Genomic DNA, 13,183 nt, shown 5'->3' on the forward strand with positions numbered 1-13,183 from the left:
ACACACACACACACACACACACACACACTTCCTGTCTGCTCCGGTTTCTGTTCCTCGTAATGAGTCCCAATGACGGCTGACCTTTCACGGCCTGGGGTGCCGGGGACGAGCTCCAGAGGTGGGGGACAGTGAGGGAGGGAGGGAGAGAGGTTGGGGGTGGGGGGGGGGGCTTGTGGTGACCCCATACAGGGTGAGTGCCAACCTTCATTCAGTCACTTTAAAGTGGCCTAACGAGTGAGTGAATACACAGGAGAGGCGGAAGGAATAATAGAACAGAATCACCAGCCCGCAGAGGGAGGGAGAGGAGGAGGAATAAAGAAGACAGGGAGAGGGACAAGCTACTGTTACACACTGCTAAATTGTGTGATTTTTATCATCTGAATATGCGGTGACGCATAATGTGATACGCCTGGATCCACTGAATATGGATTTTGCTCAGATTACAATCAGACCTTTGAAACGAGACTTGGAAGTGGTCAGGCTCACATTGTGATTACAGTTTTATGTAATTTGGCTGCAGTCCACAATGAACACTAGATGAAGAGGGAAAAAGGTGGTCTAAAATGTAACATATATATATATATATATAACTGTATGAATAGTATTTCAGTTAATACACCCATGGGATGTATAATGGGCATTTTCAGGTTGAATGTGAATGCACAGCTTTGTTAAACCTTTGTGATCAGGTATCAAAAATCACACTGACGTGGCCTGAAGTAAAACCACAGTCCGAGTGACAAGTCTGGCAGGAAAGTAAAGGGGGGAAAATCAGAAATGGCACCGCAGTGAGAGCAGACAGAGAAGGAATGTGCCTGAGGTTGAAGCCAGCGGTTAGGGGACACCAGCCACAGAGGAAGACTGAGAAAAATTGTCCTGAGCTCCTATCGCAATCTCCCAATAAAAGCCAAGATTGACGAGAACAGGGGGCTCGGCGGTCTCTTGTGCAATAAGTTACGTTTCCAACACAATAAGCAGTGCATCCCAACCCCCCCCCCCCCCCCCCCCCCCTCACTCATCTTCTGCGACAGAATTTACCTTCAGCGGTTAACTGCCATTATACCCCTGGCTCAGGGCAAAAGTGCCCTTTCCCAGGCCGAGCCTTGAATGATAAAGCAATGTCTGTTGGAGGAGAAAAAATGGAGAGGAGAGCTGTGGCAGAAGAGACCCAGGCAGCAGCAGAGGAGGAAGAGGAGGAGGTGGAGGAAGACTGAGAACAAGGAAGGGGAAAAAGCAAACAGCACAAGAATGCCCAGACAGCAAGAACACCAAGAGAAAAATAGTCATAGGGAAAGACAGAGGGGGAAAATAAAAAAGTAGTGTGCTAGGAAAAGTGGGAGCCAGGGAGGTGGTAATCGGAAGAAAGATGGCGGCTGTAGACACAGAGACAGAGGGGGAGAATGAAGAGTGTTCCCCCAAGGGGCTCGAGTCCTGACTAATACAGAGAAGGAGTTCTATAAACAGCAGTAACACACAGCTCCCACCGATTCATCGCTCTCTGCTACATTACCTCCGTTCTCTTGTCTGCAACCCTTGGTTCCTTTGCTCTGTGACCTTAAATCCCCACACTGCGAAAAGACGTCAGCAGTAACGAGTGACAAATTTATTTATCCTCTGCTCAGGCTGAAATTTTGCTTTTTTTCCCGAGACAACACAGAAGAAGCATCCGAAGAAGCGACCGCAGGAGGCAGCTGTTTGCGAGATAACTTCCTAGACATTTGTGCAAAACACCCGCCTCTTGAAATAAAGCAGCATTCCGTATATTTGCAAATGTCACCCAGTTTAAACAACACGTTGCACAAATGACTCCATCCTTGCATTAATTTGCTTTTAAGACAGAGCTGCAGATGACCTGGCAGGTTCGTAGTCGGGATGTGTCACCTCGGAGCGAGAAGTCCCTGCCTCTCAGCTGGGGTTTTTTCTTCACCCTCCATGTTCGCTCTCCCCTTTGAGCTTCCTCCAGGAGCTCCAGTTTCCCCCCGCTCTCCAAAGACATGCATGTGAGATGAAATGAAACCTCGAAATTGCCCCGCAGCTGCGTGCATCGGTCCGTCTGGATTGGCCCGGTGATGGACTGGCGACTGGCATGAATAAATGTTAGAGCGGACTAGGAAATTAATAATTGACCAGTTGAGATGGGTGTTTTTGTGCCACGCTCCTGCCTGACTGCATCTGTGCGGGTGCTGCGCCGCTGTCCTCCTCTCAACTCTCCTGCTGCACTCCCTTACTGCTTTTATTCTGGTCGCTGACTTCCTCTTAACTCCATTTCCTCTTCCTCATCTTTACAGATTTTTGTTAGAGCTTTGACATTTAAACCCAAAACCCACTGGGGACCTGGCTAGATCAGACCTGGGTAAGCCTGCACGGAATTTCCCATTTAATTGCTTTGCTTTGGGTCAGGATTATTCGAAAATGTTAGAATACTCTTACCCTCACCTAATGATGAGAAATTACTTAGTGATGTTGGGATTCAAGCGGTTTGGATTTAAGTGAGTTTGGCTGCAGGATATTACTCGAGTTTGGGACAGCTTGAGTCTGTCCCTCCACCACAGCGGCCTGCACGCGTCACAACACAAGCCATATTGACAGAACTCCTCGTCCCCGTCAGGTTGTGTTTTCTGCTTCGGGTCCGCACTTGTTCGTTCGCCTGACTTCTCCTCCGTCTCTTCCACTCCGGCTCCACGTCTGGCACTATGTGTGTGTGTACGTGTGTCTCTGCTTCCGCCCATCAGCTTCCGCTTGAACGCTCCTTCCACTCGATGTGACCAGTTTGTAAGTCTTTTGTAGTTAATGTATAGATCGTGTAGCAGTTCCATGTGTAGACTCCCACTTGGAGGGGATTTTTTTTATTTATTTATTTTTTGCTGGAGATGCAGCACTGCAGCGACAGTTGGCCTGGTTTTGTTTCCGCAGTTCAACAAGAGTTTATTCTGGTGTTGTAGGAACAACAATCCTGTCATCGGAGTGAAGGGTTTCTGCTTTGCTGGAGAAGCTAACGACACTACATTCACATTCACTGCGTTCAGCCTTGATCTGTTTGACTCGGATATACTGTCGGTTGTTAGTGTAATGAAACTGACAATTACAGGCTACAGTGCAAACATTCCCTCTGTGGCTTTTCATAACCAGAGGCTTTTTTAGTGTAGTCATTTGGGTTTGGCCCTAAATGGCTCAACTCTGCATTCCTCCAGAGAACAATAAAACAGACACAAGAATCATTGCAAGAAAAAAAACCTACCTCTCCTCTAGGGGATGAACTTTCCTAAATGCGATTAAAGAGAAATAGTGGCACAGTGTTTTCCCTGACCCCTATTAATGGAGTCTGAGAAAACAGCCTCCTCTCCACACACCCCGCCACTAAACAGGACCTGTTGCTCAAATCACATTAACTAAGCAGCAGATGAAAAAGACTCAATTCACAGCGTGCCAAGGCAGTGCTAACGCTGAGCTGATGCAATCACACGAGCAAACACAATCCCACCTTTTACCACTCCGTCTCTCACCGAGGGAAAATAAATAAATAAATAAATATATTGAGAACTGAATATCAACCGTTGCCGCAAACGGGAGCGTTTCTTCCTACACCTTCCTTCTATCCAGTGCAGGCACCGCCGAGGCCTTATTAGCACTTGGTAAAGCCAGAGCAGGATTATACACAACGTGACTTTGTAAAAGCTCAAAGTGAAGGGGGAGACTAAACACTTCAACTGCTGGCGGAACATTGTGATCCAACTGGGAGCAGCTGCATCCTTGTTGCAATAACACACCAACAACAGACTGCTGCCCCCCCCCCCCCCAGTTGCGAGAGACAACCTGTGGGGACGGTGACTCTGCCGCCCTACTTCACCGTGCCCTAGGACGTTATGATTCGATTGTTACATGGATGTAATGATACACGTGCATCTCGTCCGTCGTCTTAAACATCGCTGCTGACACTAGTCTAGACAGCACAGGGAAGTCCATCAATCTTCTTTCCCCTCTTTTGTTCCTCCCTCCGTTTGTTGCTTATTCAGTTCCCCTGTGCAATGATTGGGCTTTCACCCCCTCGCTCGCTCGCAGCTCCTATTCTCCGAGTGTGTAACCATCCACTGCGCACAGCTGTCATGTGTCTGGTGAAAGCGGTGTGACTGACACTCATTGTTCAAGATTGAATATGCATTTCTCCCTCCAGGACTGACGCATGCCAAATGAAGGACATTCCCCTGATTGATGGCATCTATTTATAATACAGCTCTCTCTTTTCGCTCTGGTACAGACTCTCTCTATATTTCTCTCAGTCTGCCATGCTGACCTTTGACAGGCCCAGAACAAGAATCCACTACTGAGTAAACAGAGGGAGCTGAACTTGAATGCTGAATCCAGAGTTATTGGAAATATCATATAGTTCACCCAACTTTCCATTAAGGGGTGGAAAAAAATTCAGTCTTTTGTTGCAGAAATTATGCATGTGTACAGGGGCAGAGGAGGAGGAGGGGAACTCCTGTGCACCAAGGTTAGATACATAATCAATAATGCACTGCCTATTGTGTTTCGGCACTGCAGTCAGCTCGGCTCAGTTACATTCAAGTAAATCCACAGTGCCGGACCGGCCGGGCCTGTGTCAACAGTCAGGATGAAAGATGGGTCTTCTTTAAAAGGCAACAACAACAGACACAGCGAGCACGGGATGATGGCCTGGGCAGATGAGAAAGAATGTGGGCGGACTTGGCAGGAGAACGAGGCACAGAGGGAGTGCCTGGTTGCCACTGCTGCAGATGTTGTTTGTGTCTTCACACAACGTTGCACTTCGCAATCCACCAAAAGGGATGGGAGACTATGGCCCTGGGCTGAGGCACTAAATAGTAAAATAATGACAACAATGAAGACAAAAAAACATAAAGAAAAAAAGACTGCCATGTTCTCCAGCACACTCACACTGCGACAAATACTTTCATTTCATACATTTAATTTGATATAAACTACTAAAATTAGCCTCGCCTGTGTCCTCACTCCTTTTCCGAGCTCGCTTGCTCTTGCTCTTGACTACTTCCCTGACGCAACACACTGATACTAACCAAGCTGAGCAACAAAATGCTTCCTCAACGGCTAATCCAGGCCTCAGGCAGCATCGATGGTATCATCTTCAACTCTGCAAACCAAAACGTTGGCTTGTAAAAAAAAAAAAAAAAAGTCAACAGCATTTGCGTCCTCCAGATTCTGTCCCTCATACTGATCATTGTTTATGATCCCTTGGAGTGCATTAAAATGTATATTACTACCCATACAACATCCATACCCATGCATTTATTACTACATGACACAAGGAAGAGTTATACCCGTTGCCTTTCATGGTGGCCATGTGGTGGGCATGGTGACAAACAGGCCATTCTGTGTTATTGCTGCTATATTGCCTTGTAATGCAGATGGCTCGTGTGTCTGCCTTTTGAATTATTGATCTGCTCATGTGTAACGTAAACACAATCAACATGATAATACCTCTCTGTCACAGCAAACAGGATATGAGCGTGTGTATAGATCACTTATCACAGATAACCATGGACCATCTGGAAACCGCTAAAAACATGAGAGCATAGAAACAACTCGACTGTGAAATGCATTTGCAAATTTCTTCTTTCATGTACCAGAACACTATGAGCAGGGTTTGTTTTTATTTTGTTTCGTAGCTTGAGATAAAAGTGTGTCTCCTTTGATTGTGTTTGAAGATCCTCAGTTAGCATGTCGTCTGTTACAAAGGTCTCCAATTCAAACAGCTTAGATACTCTAATCACATCCCTGCAAATACATGATCCTGGAGAACCACACAAACCTGCGAGGCACATTTTCTACAAAGTACGCATTAATCTTAGCGCTGCTCGACTAGCGTTGATCTAATGCCAGCCCTGTGAGCAGCCAGGGTGCTAGCTGGATCCCATGTGGTTGTGTGTGTGTGTGTGTGTGTGTGTCGGTAATGGTCTAGTTTGGTCTCGGTCAGTCTTGAGGTAAAAATCTCTCCCCCCCCCACACTCCCTTCTTGCCTCCTCAGTCTGTCGAATCTGATCCTCCCAGTGAGTCCTCTGTGGTGTCTGCTTCTGTTCCCCTTCCTGTTGGTGAGTTGAGGGCCAGCAGAGGGGAACGGGCTGCCAGCGCCTTGGCCTGGTTGCCTGGCTCCCCACAGCCTAGTCATTACTGCTGGCTAACAAGCAGAGAGCGAGGGACGTCTGCGGCTGCTCTTCCCCTTAACTAACAAAGAGAAAGACCTCACGGGTAACTGTGGTAGCAGCAGCAGCAGCACAGAGGCGCAGGCTCCTGCTGGACCCATAATGGTGCCTTCTCATTATATGCTGTCTACCGGGGGGGGGCGGGAAAAAAAAGATGTGCATGCCGAGCTACAGGTCCTTTCAACTAGGCATTGTGGGACTACAGGGGAAGAAAGGAAGGATCATTATGTACACAACCTGTCACATGCCACTGCTTTGAATTAACTTTATGTAGTGGTGTGTGTGTGTGTGTGTGTGTGTGTGTGTGCTTGCTTGCTTGCATCAGCTAAACATCAGCTGGATGTTTACACGCTGCTTTAATGTCATCTTCCATTTTTGTTGGTGCCAGGGACGTCAGAGGGATTCTTCGGGGGGGGGGGGCATGAAATGAGTTTGATTTGATTTGATTTGATTCCAGTGGCTCCATCAGAGCCGGGGGGCGACAATGGGGTGGGGGGGCAAGACTCACAGAGCCCATGCGTACTCAAGCGTACATGGCTCAAATCAATCTATGGGAAAACACGTGCTCACAGAAATACATTTGTCATTCCACACACACACACACACACACACACACACACACACAGAGGCGCATTGTGTTTTCTTCAAGGCCCACTAACTTGCAGTATATGCAGCGCTTCCCAATTGTTGGCAGTCAGTTTCAGTGACGGGGGGCGGAGGCGTGGGGTATGTTTATTAATGACTTGTAAAATACTCTTAAATCCTCAGCCCACAACTTGTTTGACAGTTGTTTTCATCAATTTTCAGTTGTGTGTCCATATTGAAGTGGGCTGTATTTTGGCAGCATTTTTTGTTGACATTTCATTTAGTCAGCTCAATATCTCATCTTTGCTCAGGCACGAAAGTCTCTCACTCCATTATAAGCTAATGAGACTAGCGTTACCTAACTTGCTCGGGCAAATTTACTAGACTATTATACTCCCAACTGCTCATCGCCAGCTTTGTGAAACAAACATACTGTACAGTCAGTTATCTCCCACCGCATCTTGTACAGGCTATGCCCCGCACATTGTCACTGTGTTGAATATATGGAACTAAGTGACGGCTGTCTTCACACAGCAGGTAGACAAAACACCACAAGATCTATAAATTCTAATGCAACACAGAGCAACAATCCTGCAATATATTGTACATTGGTGAAGGTTGTAATATTTTTTTTGTTGACACTGCGTCAGAGAGGTGTCGACTCAACTCTATGGTAATTTGTGAGGCTGTAGTTTGCGGTGGTGTAGTACTGGATCACATCATGTTGTCAGTGTTTTCATTATTTTTCAGTATAACAGTAACACATTAGTAAGGTATTGCACTATGCCGTATTTTTTTTTTTGTTGCACTAGTCAAAAAATGACGACAGAGTTGACAAAAATAATCAAACACAATAAGCTTCACAAAAGGTACAGTGGCATTTTCTGCAAGGCTATTGCATACTATTGCATGACAGTTTACATGTTTTAATGTAATGGTGTCCACCCCCTGCATCTTGCATCATAAGCGCAATGTATTATGATCATTGCAGTTCAATATGTTACTATTTAGCTTTTAAGTCTTCATAGATTTCCATGTAAAAATAATCAATGGCTGCTGCCTAAAATCACAAACCAACACAACTACATTGAAAAAAAGGCCAGATCAAATTTCCTCTACTTGAGTTGCATTCAATTTTGCTGGTTTGTTCAAATAAAATTTTGATGTTTGGGTTTTGGTTCTGAACAAGAAGTGATGATTGAAAACTTACAAAGATACCACCACAAAATTTACAACTGCTTTGAGAAAGAAAATACGACTCACAAAAAAGCAGCAGAACCACACTAGTTAGAAGCAATTCACTTGCATCACTTTGTTTTCACTATAAATACACAACATTATGCATTTTCCCTGCCACTGCAGCCATTACAAATGGTAAATGGCTGCATTCATAAGCGCTTTTATTCATTATCTCTCATTCACCCATTCACACACACACACACACCAGTGGCAGCGAGCTACCATCGAGAGCAATTTGGGGTTCAGTCTCATGCCCAAGGACACTTTGGCACATAGACATGGAGTGATTAGCGGATGACCCGCTCGACTTCCTGAGCCACATCCGCCCCATCAGTGTGAAAAGTTGCCAAATAAAGCTTCAGATCTTTGTTAGAAAAATACCAGGTGTAAATACCAGTTAACGGCATCACAGCAGCCAAATTAAATATAAAACCAAAATTTACTTGAGGGGCCATTAATTTACCTGGACCAGCTGCCCGGAGCAAATCAATATGTGTAGAAATGCAGAATCTGCAAACAGCTGTTGTTACACTGCTCTTTCCTCCAGCAGCTCACACACAGATGATACACAGTAGACACCAGTTACCTCCACATAATCCAGCCCCCCTCCCCCACTCCCCCAATATGTACTCAGGTCACGCGGCTGATCTTTGACAGGTTGCACACTGAGGCCTGCACAGTGCAGCTGCCCCGCGACCAGAGCTCTGACCCCTGGTAATGGGTCTCTGGGGGCGGGGGAAGGTGTGGGGGGGGGGTGGAGTGGGGGGCAGCCAAGGCTATCCTGCTCGGTACAGTTGTAAACTGGCTGGCTCCTCCACTGGGACTGACTACCCCTTGCTGCAACTCCACACACACACCCCCACCCCACCCCTCCATCCTCCACTGCAATGAAGCAAAGTGACGCTGTTGCCAAGATTACTTTGGTATGGAAGGGAATAGGGGTTAGATAGTACAGATGAGGAGGTTTGTTATCTGTTGTGGTGATATAGGAAGGGATGGGCCGATGCAGGTGTAGGAATTTTACACTGGTGGAGGGATACAGGAAGAGTGAATATGTAATAGTAAATATAAGCGTGCGTGTGTCAGTGTGTCTGTGTGTGTGTGTGTTAGTCTGTGCATGTCTAAGCAGAGCAGACGTTGGTGAAGCTTAGCCGACTCTGTGGAATGTAAACTAGCCACTGCAGCACTCAGTCAGACGCTGCCCCACTGGGGATCCAGCATGTTGTACGATGCCCCCCCCCCCCTCCATACAGTCCAGCATCCAGCACAAAGTGCCGCCATCCCTGTTAAACTGCCTGCCTAGCACCCACCTTGCGTTCCAGTTGCCACGGTGATTCGCTCGCCCCGTCTCTATTTTCAAGCATGTGCAGATAAGTTGAGTTTGAACACAAAAGCGAGCAGTCACTTACCATGCATTATCATTTCACAGCTATTTGATACTTGTGCCTCACACATCCGCTGCTATCTCCCAAGATGATTGCCCAAGGGAAGGTTCAATGCTTTAATCTAATCTGATGACAAATGATTCGATTAGCTTGGCTACTGATTAACCTCTTCCTCTGTGTTTTGTTCACCTATAGCTGTGCTAGTCTCATTTCATCCCCCCCTACCCCCAACCACCCCCACCCCCACCTCACTGGATGTGGCTCTACAAATGTCAGCGTTGGCTGCATGTGTCACTGACTTGATGCATTGTGTTGTGCTGTGCTGTGTGTGTGTGTGTGTTACGGTGGCTCTGCTGCACCCATGGCTCACCAGCCATCTGCAGCCCACTGAGGGACACATGATGATGATGGCTGAGTCACCCATTAGCCTAAATTAGAGCCATCCTTCCACCATTCAAGACAATGCCTCTGGCAATGCCACGCAGTCAAAGCCATTACAGAAAACACGCGCTAAACTGATTTTGCTCTGCAAATACCATTAGCTGGTGCCCCAAGATTATAAATATCCAAACTCCCAATCTGACGAAGAAAATGGGCTTGGATGGGGAACCGTGTTAAGAAAATCCTGCATCAATGTCATGGACTTCTTCACTGCTTGCCAGAGGGCAGAGAGAGCTGGGTAATGGCTACGACAAGCCAAAGAAGATGAAAGAACAAACAAAAACAGCAGCGGTGAGAGAGGGTGAACATGGGCGGCTATGATTGCTGCTGGGGGAGTTTTGCGAGGAAGATGTCTTCAAGTCACCTGGTGTGGAGATATAAAATTACAGGTGTGTGTTTAGAAAGTCCCTCCATTTTAACAGTTAAATGCTTTACATCCCAGCTTTACATCACTTTAACAAACAATCATTGTTATCACTATTAGAAATGGAAGAAGAAAATAAGATTTGAAAGTTCAGAGTAAGTGCTCTCTAAAATGGCTGCAATAATGGTGGGCCACGCTGTTCAAATGGCCTTGGTTTGGTAAACAACTGTCCTGCATGTGGGCCAATTTGTCAAAACAACATAGCCACTTCAGGCCTGGGGAAATTGCCATTTTGTCCATACAACATATTTCGATCCACTCATGTTTCCGTTTTGCCACAAACACACCCCAACACACACGCCTCTTTCACCATCTCCTTACTTGAGGGTTCCTGTCGAATGCCAACAACTGTTGCCTAGCAACTACATAGTCACCCTGCAGAAATCCGCTAGATTATTATTTTTTTCCATGTTTCACATTTCTGAGAGAGAGAGAGAGAGAAAAAAAAAGATATCTTTGTGATTTCAAGTTTACAAATCCCAGCAGTGCACCAGCAGTGGTATGCTCTTCAAAAGAAATGCACAAGCCCCCGTCACATCTACAGAGGGAAACAGTTGCACAAACTCCACGGGTATTTCAAGGCAGATATATAAATTAGTACAGTGTTAATAACGACTAAAGCCAAACAAATGTACTGGCTGTAAACACCACATTACAGATGAGCTGCTGCGCCTGTGATTAAGTTAACATAACATAAATTAACGAGAGGTTCTGGCCTTGCAGGGCTTTTTTATTGACCTGTGAGATGCACCGGCCAGAATGTATCCAGGTATATTTCCCTCAACTATTTTCAAACACCGCTTGGATTTGCAAATGAATTGTAAGTGTGTTAACTTCCAACCACTGGTTAAAAAGTACACTCGTATGATTTAACTTCTTGTTATCCTTTTGTTAAAGCAGGGGTCTTCACTGAAATACATAAACATCTCAGTTAGGAAACTCTTCATTTCCGCTGTGTTTGAGGCGCTTTCAGAATAACTTTCACACAAAGCCAAGACACGGCTGTCCTTTTGTCACCATCTGGATTTTTGAATGCTGAAACAAATGTTAAAGTCATATTCCAAATGACCCGTCCAACTGCTCAGGCAGAGGGATTAAAGAAAAACATCTTCTGACTAACTTTTTCTTTGTTTCAGGCCAAGTTATATTCCCCATCTAAAATAGGTTACAGAGGAAGCCCACACATTGGCGTGTACGCACTATCCGGCTTCTTTTTTTTTTTTGCCGCCCCTCGCCTTTTCTTTCCACTGTGCGGTTGATTCTCATATTTTTTCATTTAGGAGGAAACTATGAAAAATGCGGACAGTTTGTATTCGCCCTTGACGCCTGCTAAACAAGTAAAACTATGAGATTTCAGCACCACCCCACACATGACCGTCGCTGCTGTCCTCTAATCCAGCCACTGTCATACTGAATACTCTCATGGCACACCACAAAAACACCTGGTTGTTTGATTTTTTTTTTGCACCATCAACTAAAAGGCTCGCCAAGCTCATCTCAGTGTATTTTTGACAGTTTGGGTCGATCAGAGCTTTCCTTCAATAAAAGTGCGTCCCTGCTAGCTAACCTGAATCACCTGGTAGCGTGATGAGGTGAGCCCAGGCCCAGAACACGCATGCATGCAGCACGTTCTCAATGGCCCGGCCGGTAAAGAGACTGACAGGGCCAATAAAACCATGATGGATTTTTTTGACCAAAGCGGCGGCCCACCGGATTTTGTCCCGCTATGTTCGATGGCCATTTCAGCTGTGGCTGTTCTTGTTCCAACTGTGTTACCGAGGACGGGGTGCTCGCTGGCTGTGCTTTGTTGGCCTGACGTTTTAACCAACAGAAGTCGGTGGTGAGCTTTTCAAGCATTTTGTCTGGGTTTCCAACCGAGTTGCCCCAAATTCCCAGATGCTTAGACTCGGTGGGGGGTCAATTTAGGCCTGGCGGGCCGCCAGGCTTGGAATACACTGGCAGAAACCCTGCAATCCACTATCATGGTGTTCTGTTTTTCTGTTTTTGTGACCAGACGGATAGCTCCTCTTCCTCCTCTCATCAATGTTGTAAACACCGACACCTGCTCTGACACAAGGGGGAAGCGAGGCTCTTATGTAATTTGCAGGGCCCTGCGCAACCTGCAAAGTGAGCGTGTAGGGCCGCCAGACTCTACATAACACCCTCCTCCCTTCGGATCTACAGTGATCTCATACATGGCCTCTCTGGAGTCCAATTGATGGAATCCGTCGTAGCAACCAACTTTAATCCGTGCAAGCAGTGAACTTATTTTTCCCTCAGACACTGGGCATGTGCCTGTGGCTAGCCAGCAGTGTGGTCTGAACTCTGGACTCGCAGTAATATGTCTATTTATTCAAGACAACAAAGGCCCTCTGTGATAAATACCATTGGATGGGGAGTCACAGTGCACACAGTCACCATTGTGGTAATGTACCATTTCCAGTCCATTTTGTATCTGATCAGTGCAGAATGTGTCTCATACCACAGGCGGCAATATTACCAATTTATTTGTGAAGATGCATTGTGATACTGAACGTCAGCTCAAGGCTCTTTCAAGAAAAACGTGTTTTACTCCTTTGAACAGCGTGTGCCTTTGCCGCTACATTACGTGTCTGGTTACTGTACTGGTAAAGATAATAATTATTAATAATAATAATAATAATAATAATATTTCTTGTGTGCTTTCTAGCTTCATACAGTCTCAAATGCATGTGTAATGAAAGACTTGCTTTTAAGTAACACACATCTTTTAAGATACAGTAAGAAAGAAGGAAGGAAAAAAACAGATTATAAATCTGCGGGTACCAATCACACATTCGGGGGAGTTAATTACGAGGGAATACACACAAATTATTAATTTCAGGTTATGAATTGCAAATTTGCATGCACAAACTATTAATGATTTTAGCTAA

General features: G+C 45.8%; 1 protein-coding gene across 2 annotated transcripts in view; it reads right to left on the minus strand.

The window, feature by feature from the left end:
* The window catches only part of fut8b (fucosyltransferase 8b (alpha (1,6) fucosyltransferase)), an 85,935-nt gene that overhangs the window by 47,634 nt on the left and 25,118 nt on the right, over positions 1–13,183 (minus strand). The window contains exon 1 of one of the 2 annotated variants that reach the window (XM_056405200.1): positions 1,511–1,534. The exons of the other annotated variant lie outside the window; for it this stretch is intronic. The gene's annotated coding sequence lies outside the window, so the exon portion shown is untranslated. Of the gene's footprint in view, positions 1–1,510; positions 1,535–13,183 lie in introns of those variants that run through there. 2 annotated transcript variants of the gene reach the window in all.

Source organism: Seriola aureovittata, chromosome 19, assembly GCF_021018895.1.
Source record: "Seriola aureovittata isolate HTS-2021-v1 ecotype China chromosome 19, ASM2101889v1, whole genome shotgun sequence".
NCBI classification, from domain to species: Eukaryota; Metazoa; Chordata; class Actinopteri; order Carangiformes; family Carangidae; genus Seriola; species Seriola aureovittata.